The following is a 12767-nucleotide window of genomic DNA, read 5'->3' on the forward strand; positions in this document are numbered from 1 at the left end:
AGATGTGCAGATGACACCACATTTATGGCAGAATGTGAAGAGGAACTAAAGAGCCTCCTGATGAAGGTGACAGAGGACAGTGAAAAAGTTGGCTTAAAACTCAACATTCAAAAAATGAAGATTATGGCATTTGGTCCCATCACTTCATGGCAAATAGATGGGGAAACAATGGAAACTGTGTCAGACTTTATTTTGGGGGGCTCCAAAATCACTGCAGATGATGACTGCAGCCATGAAATTAAAAGACACTTACTCCTTGGAAGGAAAGTTATGACCAACCTAGATAGCATATTGAAAAGCAGAGACATTACTTTGCCAACAAAGGTCTGTCTAGTCAAGGCTATGGTTTTTCCAGTAGTCATGTATGGATGTGAGAGTTGGACCATAAAGAAGACTGAATGCTGAAGAATTGATGCTTTTGAGCTCTGGTGTTGGATAAATCTCTTGAGAGTCCCCTGGACTGCAAGGAGATCAAACCCATCAATCCTAAAGGAAATCAGTCCTGAATATTCATTAGAAGGATGGATGCTAAAGCTAAAGCTCCTATACTTTGGCCACCTGATTTGAAGAGCTGGCTCATTAGAAAAGACCTTTATGCTGGGAAAGATTGAAAGCAGGAGGAGAAGGGGACGATAGAGGTTTAGATGGTTGGATAGCATCCCTGACTCAGTGGACATGAGTTTGAACAAGCTCTGGGAGATGGTGAACCACAGGGAAGACTGGTGTGCTGCAGTCCGTGAAGTTGCAAAGAATCAGACATGACTGAGCGACTGAACAACAACAACAACTCCTCCCAGTGAGTCCAAATGTCTGTTCTTGCATCTGTGTCTCAAAAGGTAGATATTTCATGGTGAAATATTATAGCAATTTAATTACTTTCTCTTGCATATAATTGTACATTTCTTCTGGGATTGATATCTGTGTAAGACAAGGGTCAGGTTGCCATTTCCTTCTCCAGGATTCATATGGACATCCAACTGACTCAGAATCCTTTACTGAACAGGCTCTTTCCCCATTGCAGTGTCACCTTTGTCATAAGCAGAAGGGCATATGTGTCTGTCCTTTATGACAGTCTACTCTGTTCCATTGTATTATTTGTCTGTCCTGGCACCAATACTGTATTTCTTAAGTATTGTATTTTTACACTGTCTGAATGATTTTAATTTATGAGTGTTACTTTTTATTAACTCCTCTAATGCTGTTTCTTTTCTTGCCAACTGTGTTGGTCTTTCTAGGCCTTTTGGATTTTGTATAAGTTTTGGAATCAGCTTGTCACTTTTCACCCCCCCAAAAAAAAAGCCTAAATGTATTTTGATTGTGACTAGATTGAATCTATGTATAAATTTGAGGATGATTAACAATTTTGAGTCTCCCAGTTCATTGACATCATATATTCCTCCATTCAGTTAGGTCTTGAATTTCTCTCAGAGGTTTTGCCCATCTTCTACTAGGTTTTCTCTTAGGCATTTTGTTTTTGATGCTATTCATATTTTTTTGTGTGTAAAAGTGTCCTAAGAATGAATTTTTTGGACTTGTTTCACCTTTTAATATTTTTTTTGAGACTTTTTTGAGACTTGAAAGAAAGAAAAACACCAATACTATACTAACACATATAATGGAATTTAGAAAGATGGTAACAATAACCCTGTGTATGAGACAGCAAAAGAGACACTGATGTATAGAACAGTCTTATGGACTCTGTTGGAGAGGGAGAGGGTGGGAAGATTTGGGAGAATGGCAATGAAACATGTATAATATCATGTATGAAACGAGTTGCCAGTCCAAATTTGATGCACGATACTGGATGCTTGGGGCTGGTGCACTGGGACGACCCAGAGGGATGGTATGGGGAGGGAGGAAGGAGGAGGGTTCAGGATTTATAATTCATTTTGATATCTGGCAAAAAATACAATAAATTTAAAAAAATCCCAAACTATTTATTTTCCCAGATGACCTTTACCTGGATTTCCCAATATTAGTATTTTGCTTTAATCTTTTTTAAAAATACATATATTTTAAATATATATTTTTTATTAAAGTGTAGTTGACTTACAATGTTTCAGGTGCACAGCAAAGTGATTCAGTTACACAAATACACATTATTATTTTTGAAATTATTTTCCATCATAGGTTATTAAAAGATATTGCTTATAGTTCCCTATGCTGTACAGTAAACCACTGTTACTTGTTGCATATCTATTTTTAAATCAGAAATCTAGCATTCTATTCATACTAAGTCAAACAAGTGGAATCAAAATGTCATAAACTTTTTAGTTAGGCAAAAATTTATGTTTTCTAAAATATACATATTATACATAACTATATATGTGTACAAAAGCTTTTCTACTACACTTGATAAAGGCTTGAGAAAGAACATCAAAAAAAAAAAAAAAAAAGAAGAGATGGAGAAATTGGAGAATATAAACTAAATGAAATGGGAGCACTGAATATGAAATAGAAAAAGTGAAACATGGTCTTTTACTTTTATCTAGTATGTTTCACTTTTTCTATTTCATATTCATTCTTTCTACTCTGCCATCTTGAATTGCAAGTCCTATTTTGCTTTAATCTTTATCTCTCTGTTTGTCTCCCTCTCTTTTTCTGTCTGTCCCCCTCCTGTTCCATTTGTCCCTAAATATGTAAACTCTTTCTGAATTAGGTTGCAGACGTGATGTCCCTTTATCTCTAAAATACTTCAGGGAATTTCCACAGTTATTAACCACAGTTCAGTCAAGTCTCAGAAAACTTCGGCTCCAGATGACATCTAAGTGCAACCACATGAAAAACCCCAAGACAGAACTGCCAAGTTGAGTCTTTCTCAGATTACACCCAGGGAATCATAAGCAAACTGAAGTATATATGTTTTGCTTTAGTTGCTAAGTTTTGGGGGGAATTTGTTTTACAGCATGATAACTGGGACACTTACCGTGTGACCAGCATTTCTAAATAGAGGAATATTTGTCCTCTGATCTTCCATTGTACTCTTTCTACCTTATGCTGATCTAACACTGAGATACACTCGTTCTCTAGTTCTTAATTCCAGCTATTAAGTTTTTTTTCTCTAGAGTTTTTGTAATCATTTCCTTTCCAAGATACATATCTTGTGAGTTAATTTTATGAGCATTTTAATCATGGCTGTTTAAATTCTCTGTCAATGGAATCTAGAAAAAGGGTACAGGTGAACCTATTTTCAGGGCAGAAATAGAGATGAAGACCTAGAGAACAGATGGGAACACACTGCAGTGGTTAGGATAGGGCAGGATGAATTGAGAGAGTAGCACTGACATGTATACACTGTCACATGTGAAACAGATGGTAACAGGAAGCTGCTGTATAGCACAGGGAGCTCAGCTAGATGCTCTGTGATGACCTAAAAGGGTGGGATGGTGGATGGGGAGGGAGGGAGGCTTGAGAGGGAGGGTATATATGTATACTTTTGTCTGATTCACATTGTTGTACAGCAGAAACTAACACAACATTGTAAAGCAATTATCTTCCAGTAATAAAAATAATAAATTAAAAAATCAAATAAATTCTCTGTCTGGTAACTCTAATAGCTGGATACCCTGGGATATTCTTTCCAATGTTTCCTTTTGCCTCTTGAGTTTCCAAGAAATCTCTTTTTTGTGTTTGTTTAAATGATAGACATTGAAGATGAAAAATTGTAGAAATTCTTCAGAAAGGATTTTGTTTTGCTTCTTCTACTTAGGGATAGATTTAGGAGTAACATACCTTATTCAACTCATTCTTAGTGCAACACTTGGCTTAAACCCAAATTATGGCACTGTCAGAAGCAGAATTCTCCATAGAGAAAGTGGATACTAAAGTTATGATACCTTTACTAATATGCCACAGCTTTCATTTCAGGCTCCACTGCTAGGTCATTTTTTAACCTTAATTTAGTTTTCTTTACGTTAACCCTCCCAGCCCTCTGATCATTGGTGTTTCTGCAGGAAACCAGACCCAGGTGCTTCCCCAGTGCAATGAATGTGTGTCCGAACCAGCAGGCTCTGAAGCCTCAGAGGAGAGCGCCCCTACTGCTCAGGTGAGGGTCCCACAGGACAGAAGACCCTTCTTACCCATTGTCCCCTCTCCCCCCTCACCACCCGTCACCACTCCATTGTCCCATTTCTCTCTCCTCAGACAGCAGACAGCTCCGCCTGGTTGACGGGGGTGGTCACTGTGCTGGGAGAGTGGAGATCCTTGACCAGGGCTCCTGGGGCACCATCTGTGATGATGGCTGGGACCTGGATTATGCCCACGTGGTGTGCAGGCAGCTGGGCTGTGGACAAATCCTCAATGCCACGAGTTCTGCTCACTTTGGGGCGGGATCAGGGCCCATCTGGCTGGACGACCTGAACTGCACAGGAAAGGAGTCCCACGTGTGAAGGTGTTCTTCCCGGGGCTGGGGGCAGCACGACTGCAGACACAAGGAGGACGCGGGACTCATCTGCTCAGGTCAGCACTCCACACTGTCCACAGTTTGGGGAAGGGGTGGAGCTCTGGAGGACGAGGATCGGAGCCCTGAAGGAGAGATGCTGAAAGGACTAGAGAAGGAGGCTTCCTCCCATGGGGCCTGTCTTTCCAGCAGACGAGAAGATGAGGTGCTTTCACTTCCTCCTGCAGCAGCTGAGACTGTGGTCCTTTTTTCTCAGTAGTGTTTCCTGGCAGAGCCGTTTCTGACAGTTTCCATGTGAAAGCAGGGCTCTCTCTTCAGTTCCCTGTGGTAGTACAGTCTGGAGATCCTGTGGATGATGTAATGAAAGCACAGACTTACTCTGTTCAGTTCTGTATGCTAGGAGTCTGTTGAGGGTCTCCGTGGGCCAACATCCCAGTGTCCACAGGGCTGTGTTCTTCCTGGAGGACCCCTTTCCCAGCCTTTCCTGGTTTCTGTGTGGTCTAATTCCTTGGCTTGAGTCTTTCTTCTTCAGCAACAGCGCCTCTTCTGCCCATTCTTCCTCATTTACATTTCCCTCTGACTGGAACTGGGAAAGGTTGTCCATTTCATTTTTTTTTTTAATTTTTTAAATTTTTTTGGCGGGGTGCCCTCGGCGGGCATGAGCATGTCCAGCACAGGCACCCCGGGAGGCAGAGTATGGTGAGTCACTCAAATGGCGCTTGGTCCTGTGGCCCCAAAGAGGCTGCAGAAGACAGCCGCATTGACACCACACACACACTCCGCTTTAGGCATGGAGGCCGCGGCACCTCGAGCACCCTCTCAGTGGGTAGGATGCCATCTGCTGACCACCGTCTACCGCACTAGACTGTGAGTTCCTCCAGGGCAGGGCGAAGCTGATTCACCTCCGTGGGCGTGGGGAAACCCTGAGGCGGGTGGGCGGGGCGCAGCTCAGCAAAGTCCCAGATTCCGGGTCAGCAGAAGGCGCGGGAGACCTCGGGGCGGTCAGGCGGGCCGCGGTCTTCGGCCCACTGCTCCCCACACCCGGGCGGGGGGACTCTCGAGGGGGAACGGCCCGTGAACGCGCGCGGACCCAGCTCACGCCAAAAATTCCAAACCGGCCAGGTTGTCCATTTCAAAGGATAGTGTGGCTAAGGAGGTGTTTAAACTGTGGTCTATGAAAAGGTAAAATGATAGGATACTGAAAGAGAAACTCCCCAGGTCAGTAAGTGCCCAATATGCTACTGGAGATCAGTGGAGAAATAACTCCAGAAAGAATGAAGGGATGGAGCCAAAGCAAAAAGAATACCCAGCTGTGGATGTGACTGGTGATAGAAGCAAGGTCCGATGCTGTAAAGAGCAATATTGCATAGGTACCTGAAATGTCAGGTCCATGAATCAAGGCAAATTGGAAGTGGTCAAACAAGAGATGGCAAGAGTGAATGTCGACATTCTAGGAATCAGCTGAACTGAAATGGACTGGAATGGGTGAATTTAACTCAGATCATATCAGATCAGTTGCTCAGTAGTGTCCAACACTTTGCGATCCCGTGAATCGCAGCACGACAGGCCTTCCTGTCCATCACCAACTCCCAGAGTTCACTGAGACTCACGTCCATGGAGTCAGTGATGCTATCCAGCCATCTCATCCTCTGTCATGCCCTTCTCCTTCTGCCTCCATTCCCTCCCAGCATCAGAGTCTTTTCCAATGAGTCAACTCTTCGCATGATGTGGCCAAAGTACTGGAGTTTCAGCTGTAGCATCATTCCTTCCAAAGAAATCCCAGGGCTGGTCTCCTTCAGAATGGACTGGTTGGATCTCCTTGCAGTCCAAGGGACTCTCAAGAGTCTTCTCCAACACCACAGTTCAAAAGCACCAATTCTTCGGTGCTCAGCCTTCTTCACAGTCCAACTCTCACATCCATACATGACCACAGGAAAAACCATAGCCTTGACTAGATGGACCTTTGTTGGCAAAGTAATGTCTCTGCTTTTCAATATGCTATCTAGGTTGGTCATAACTTTCCTTCCAAGGAGTAAGCGTCTTTTAATTTCATGGCTGCAGTCACCATCTGCAGTGGTTTTGGAGCCCAGAAAAATAAAGTCTGACACTGTTTCCACTGTTTCCCCATCTATTTTCCATGAAGTGATGGGACCAGATGCCATGATCTTCATTTTCTGAATGTTGACTTTAAGCCAACTTTTCCACTCTCCACTTTCACTTTCATCAAGAGGCTTTGACATCAGTTGCTAACTGATCTGATCTGAAACATCCCAAGGTCCTTAAGTTTGTTACATCTGTAAAGTTCCTTTTGCCACGTCAGGTACATATTCACAGGTACTAAGGATTTGTATGTGGACATTTGTGGCTCCGTTATTTTGCTTCCCTCCCCAAATACCCACATCACATTCCATCTACAAACCATTTTAGGAGTTTTTTTTCAGGAAGCAGGAGTCAGTTCTCCATCCCACAGGTGGCCTGATAGGTCTTTCTCTGTTTGTATCCACTACACCATCGTGGTAGAAATAGAAAGACAGACACAAATGGATATAATCAGGTAGAAGTGAGGCAATGATAGTGAAAGGTTGTTGTTGAATCATGCAAAGATGCTGGGATTCTTGGCCCCTGGAGGAGAAGAATTCAACCTGGGGCCAGAGACGAGGCTTGATCATTCAGAGCTTTTGTATAATAAAGTTTTATTAAAGTATAAAGGAGATAGAGAAAGCTTCTGACATAGGCATCCGAAGGGGGCAGAAAGAGTACCCCCCTGCTAGTCTTCAGCTGGATGTTATATAGTGACTAGCAGTCTGTTAATGAGAGAAAGGAATGGCTTAAAATTCAGATTGGCACCAGGCCCGTCACCCATAAGATGCATTTTGGGATAATCTTGGCACCAAATGGTTTATCCTGGGCCATTAAATGATTAACTTGAATCTTGAAGAAGGGCAGACCACCATACAAATAGTTTCATTTACATAGATTAGGGGAACAATATCTGAGTATAACATACTGGTTTGTCAAGTAGGTTCTGAGCCAAGAGGCGGAACCTTGGGGTAAATGGGAACCTTGGGAACCTTGAAGACGGAGCTTGGGGTAAATGCATAGTATATTAGCATCAGTTCAGTTCAGTCACTCAGTCGTGTCTGACTGTTTGTGACCCCATGAATCGGAGCATGCCAGGCCTCCCTGTCCATCACCAACTCCCAGAGTTCACTCAGACTCACGTCCATCTAGTCAGTGATGCCATCCAGCCATCTCATCCTCTGTCATCCCCTTCTCCTCCTGCCCCCATTCCCTCCCAGCATCAGAGTCTTTTCCAATGAGTCAACTCTTCACATGAGGTGGCCAAAGTACTGGAGTTTCAGCTGTAGCATCATTCCTTCCAAAGAAATCCCAGGGCTGATCTCCTTCAGAATGGACTGGTTGGATCTCCTTGCAGTCCAAGGGACTCCTCAAGAGTCTTCTCCAACACCACAGTTCAAAAGCACCAATTCTTCGGTGCTCAGCCTTCTTCACAGTCCAACTCTCACATCCATACATGACCACAGGAAAAACCATAGCCTTGACTAGACGGACCTGTGTTGGCAAAGTAATGTCTCTGCTTTTGAATATGCTATCTAGGTTGGTCATAACTTTTCTTCCAAGGAGTAAGCGTCTTTTAATTTCATGGCTGCAGTCACCATCTGCAGTGATTTTGGAGCCCAGAAAAATAAAGTCTGACACTGTTTCCACTGTTTCCCCATCTATTTCCCTTGAAGTGAATGGGACTGGATACCATGATCTTCGTTTTCTGTATGTTGAACTTTAAGCCAACTTTTTCACTCTCCACTTTCACTTTCATCAAGAGGCTTTTTAGTTCCTCTTCACTTTCTGCCATAAGGGTGGTGTCATCTGCAAGCTTAAGACAAACATTTCCATAAGAAAAAGGCATTGGTTATCTCTAGGTTTGCGAATAGTTACCTTCAGGCGAAACCAGGTGACATTATGGCAACACATTATTTTAAGAGAAATCTCCATTTAAATTTGTATAGAGAAGGAAAAAATATCACTAGTTTGTTTCCTCCTGCTGCTTAAGAGAGATAAAAATGTCTAACACTTGCAGGCTATTTCCTCCATTTGGAAACCCCTAGCCTTCCTGCCTGTTATTCTCTTAATAGTCTTGTCAACTAGTGGGCATCTCTGCAGTTGGGTCAGGGATGTATGGTCACAGTTTCTGGGAGAGAGGAAGACCCAGAGCCCTGAGCGGAGTGCTCACTGTGTCCTGTCTCCTCTCTTTCAGTCTTAGAGTTCCTGGCCCTCCGGATGGTGAGCGAGGACCAGCAGTGTGCTGGGTGGCTGGATGTTTTCTACCACGGGACCTGGGGCAGTGTCTGCCATAACCCCATAGATGACATCACTGTGTCCGTGATCTGCAGACAGCTTGGCTGTGGGGACAGTGGAACCCTCAACACTTTTGTTGCTCTTAGAGAAGGTTCTAGGCCCTGGTGGGTAGATGGAATCCAGTGTCAGAAAACTGACACCTCTCTCTGGCAGTGTCCTTCTGACCCTTGGAAATACAGTTCCTGCTCTCCAAAGGAAGAAGCCTATATCTCGTGTGCAGGTGATTTACTGTTTCTGTGTCTGTCTCAACCTGGAAGGATGTTGTTAGAGTGATTTATGCTTTCCAATCTAAGTGATGATTTTAAGTTGAGTCTACAAAATGTCTATGTGCCTGTGTGTGTGTGTGTGTTTGTATTTGTTGTGGAGTGTGGAGACCAATAAATGATGAACAGTTACACTTATTTCAGCTGATGATCACATGCACTGAATGTCTCAGACCAGGAGATAATGAGCCTGTGTTTTCACATGTCATTTGCACTGAGTCAGACCTTAGATAATCTTATGTGGAGACAGGACCACCCCCAGCTGTCCCTGATCCACTGTTTCCCCATTGTGTGCAGGAAGAAGACCCAAGAGCTGTCCAACTTCTGCCCCCTGTACAGGTATGTCAGCCCCCTCCCTGTGGCTTCCAGGGGCTCCCGCCCACCAGGGCAGTCACAGGAGGGGCTGCTGCCTTTTCAGACAGAGAGAAGCTCCGGCTTAGGGGAGGAGACGGCGAGTGCTCAGGGCGGGTGGAGGTCTGGCACAGCGGCTCCTGGGGGCACCGTGTGTGATGACTCCTGGAGCCTGACAGAGGCTGAGGTGGTGTGTCAGCAGCTGGGCTGTGGCCAGGCCCTGGAAGCCATGCGGTCTGCAGCATTTGGCCCTGGAAATGGGAGCATCTGGCTGGACGAGGTGCGGTGCGGGGGCCGGGAGTCTTCCCTCTGGGACTGTGCTGTGTAGCCCTGGGGGCAGAGCGACTGCAAGCACGAGGAGGATGCTGGTGTGAGGTGCTCTGGTGAGTGAGGGGCTCGGGGTCCACCCTGGGCGAGCTGGGGCAGCACGGGGACAGCGGGCTGGACCATGGGTGGTGGGGAGTTTGTGTTCAGAGAGTGTCTGGGTGCTAGGGCTCTGATCTAGCACAGTGAAGCTGGGAGGACTGGACACTGATGTCATGGAGACTGAGGTGGTGATTTCAGGGCTCAGGAGGGAAAAATGGGTTACCTTGTGATCTGGCCAATTCCCTTTACCCAATCTCCTGTTTTTCTCTTTAGGTGCAAGGACAACATTGCCCTCGACTACAGCAGGTACTGTGGTCCATCCATGGACAGGGGAGAATACTCAGATTCTGGTAACCTGTTCTGTGGGCTCTCTGACAACTCAGGAGATGAAAGAGCCTATGGAGTCCTGGCTGTTGGGAAGGAGCTGGGGCATTATGATGGGGAACACCCCTGCCTTGGTTCCCAGGGCCACATGTTTCTCAGGCCCAGGATCCAAGAGTCTAGTTCCGGTGGTGCAGATTCTAAAGTTCTCCCATTCTCCTACCTCCCCCTGAGTGTTGCTCCTCAGCAGTGAGGTGCGGGTCTCAGGACTGTTTGATGCCCAAGGAGAAGAGATGAGCCAGGTCCTCAGAGGCTGTCTCGGCAGGGCAGCTCCCTGACAATCCCCGGCTTTGCATCGGGGCCACACTGGCCAGAGTGGAGTTGACTTGTCTCAGGATGAGACCTGGAGGAGCCCAGTCACTATTAGTATATTTGTGTCTGAGGCTAGGATACCATCATCCAGAGCCCCCAGAAATGCTGGTACAGGGAGTTTCTCTGTGCCCAGGGCCTTCTTCACACCCTGTTGCCCTGCTTTCCTGGGGGGCCAGACCAGCCTCAAATCCTCTCCCTGGCATCTTCTCCCTGCCTGGCGTCCTCTACCTCATCCTGGGGTCTCTTCTCTTCCTGGTCCTCATCATCCTGGTGACTCAGCTGCTCAGATGGAGAGAAGAGCGCAGAGGGGGGCTGCAGGGCGAACTGGGGACCAGGGAGAGTGTGTGCAGGCGGGAGATGGGGCAGGTGTGAGGAGGGGAACCTGGGCCGGTCTCTGTTTTGAGTCTGTAGAGCTCCACGTGCTCTGTGCTGAGCTCTAAGGGCTGAACATACAGAGGTTCTTAGGACTGGGGTGTGAACTCTCATATGTCATGGCCTCTCCTGTGAGACCAGAAAGAGTCAGGGCTGAGCTGTGGATTCAGGTCAGATGAGGGGAGAAGGTGCCAACACGGTGCACAGGGTAAGAGATGATGCTGAGGTCCAGGCAGCCTCTGTGTGAGCATAGGGGAGATGAAGGTGGGTCTGCTGGATCAGGGTGTCTGGGGCCGCATCTCTGACCTGCTAGGGGATCTCTCAGCCTTATCCAGCTATGAAGATGCTCTTGCTGAAGCTGTGTATGAGGAGCTCGATTACCTTGTGACTCAGAAGGAGGGTCTTCTGGGCAGCCCAGGTGGGTGTCTCTGCCTGCCTTCCTGGGACCTCTGGTTGTCACCTTCCACTGGCTGTGAACATCTTCTCAGCATTCACAGACCCCACGGGTGTGCCCCAGGCTTATAGAGGCAGCTCTCCAAAGTGGCAGGATGGCCTCTCAGAGCCCCATGAGCCCCCAGCCCCCATCTACACTGCAGGATCTATGTCTGTCCCTTCCCAGCCTTAACACAGGTCCCGTGAGTGTGGGGAGGGTCATTCTGTGTGTTGTGTGATGTTTGGCTCCACTTTAGGCCTCCTGTCAGATGGTGAGGACAACAATGACTCCACATCTGCTCCAGGTAATAGAGGTAGACCTGCCTCATCTGGGCTTTGGGGAGGAGAGTTTCCCTCATAGAGATGAGATGCAAGGGGAACAGTCTTCATTTGATGGACCAGAGGCATCCCTTGTGTCCAGATGGGTCTGTCCTTCCCTTTCTCTGACTGTTCTGTGATGTCTCACATTGGGGTGCGGCTCTCTATGTCCAGAATCACAACAGGCACACACTGGTTTTAAAAATAATTTCTGTAAAGCACAATTTGTCAAAATAGTAACGCTCAATGGTAGGAGAGTTACTTCGGAATATATATTTTCAAACAGGAAATATTAAGGTATGTAAAATCATGTTTTGGTTTATGGACACATCAAAATGAAACATGGTCTTAGAGAAAAAAAATCTTTTAAAACAAGGAGTGACTGGTGCCTCTAGCAGCTCAGAAACTCTGGGTCAGAAGGATCCTAGGTATTTCTCAGACCGACCCCCTCATTGTGGTTTCATCTGACCCCTGCTCTGCCCTCAGAAGTGCCAGATCAGAGGACTGTTGCCCTTGGTGAGGATTATGATGATGGTGAAGAGGTACCAGTGACTGGGGCTCCTCATGACTCTCAGGGGAGTGAGGAGGAAGTGCTCCCAGAGAAGGAAGATGGTATGAAGTCTCAGGTGAGTGGGGAGATTATCTGATCCCCTGTAATCTTCGGTCTTTGTCCTGGAAAAGGTGAATTTGACCTCCTCAATGCCCAGCCTCTCTGCAGTTTCAAAATATGGGTAATCTCATGCATTTGATGAGCCATCCTAATGGCTCAGATGGTAAAGAATCTAACTGCAATGCAGGAGACCTGGGTTTGATCACTGGGTCAGGAAGAGCCCCTGAAGAAGGGAATATCTACTCACTCCAGTATTCTTGCCTGGAGAATCCAATGGACAGAGGAGCCTGGTGGGCTACAGTTCATAGCGTTGCAAAGAGTCAGACACAACTGAGTAACTGGTACTTCACTTCTCAACCATATGCCATCTTTAATGCTGTCAGACTCCTTTGGGGGTGAGGAATCACTCTACTTTTGGTGTTTATGTCCCCATAATGCCACATAAATTTTCATTTTATTTGTGATATACCTACATTAAAATTTATAGGTTAGGGACTTTTCTGGTAATCCAGTGGTTAGGATTCTACACATTCACTTCTAGGGCCTGTGTTCAATCCCTGGTTAAGGAACTAAGATCCCACAAGCA

General features: G+C 46.1%; 1 pseudogene; it reads left to right on the forward strand.

Moving 5' to 3' along the window:
• Nucleotides 1-12299, forward strand: part of LOC102281519 (antigen WC1.1-like) — a 33007-nt pseudogene extending 20708 nt beyond the window's left edge.
• The last annotated feature ends 468 nt before the right edge of the window (nt 12300-12767 follow it).

This window comes from Bos mutus, unplaced genomic scaffold (assembly GCF_027580195.1).
Source record: "Bos mutus isolate GX-2022 unplaced genomic scaffold, NWIPB_WYAK_1.1 CTG202, whole genome shotgun sequence".
NCBI lineage: Eukaryota > Metazoa > Chordata > Mammalia > Artiodactyla > Bovidae > Bos > Bos mutus.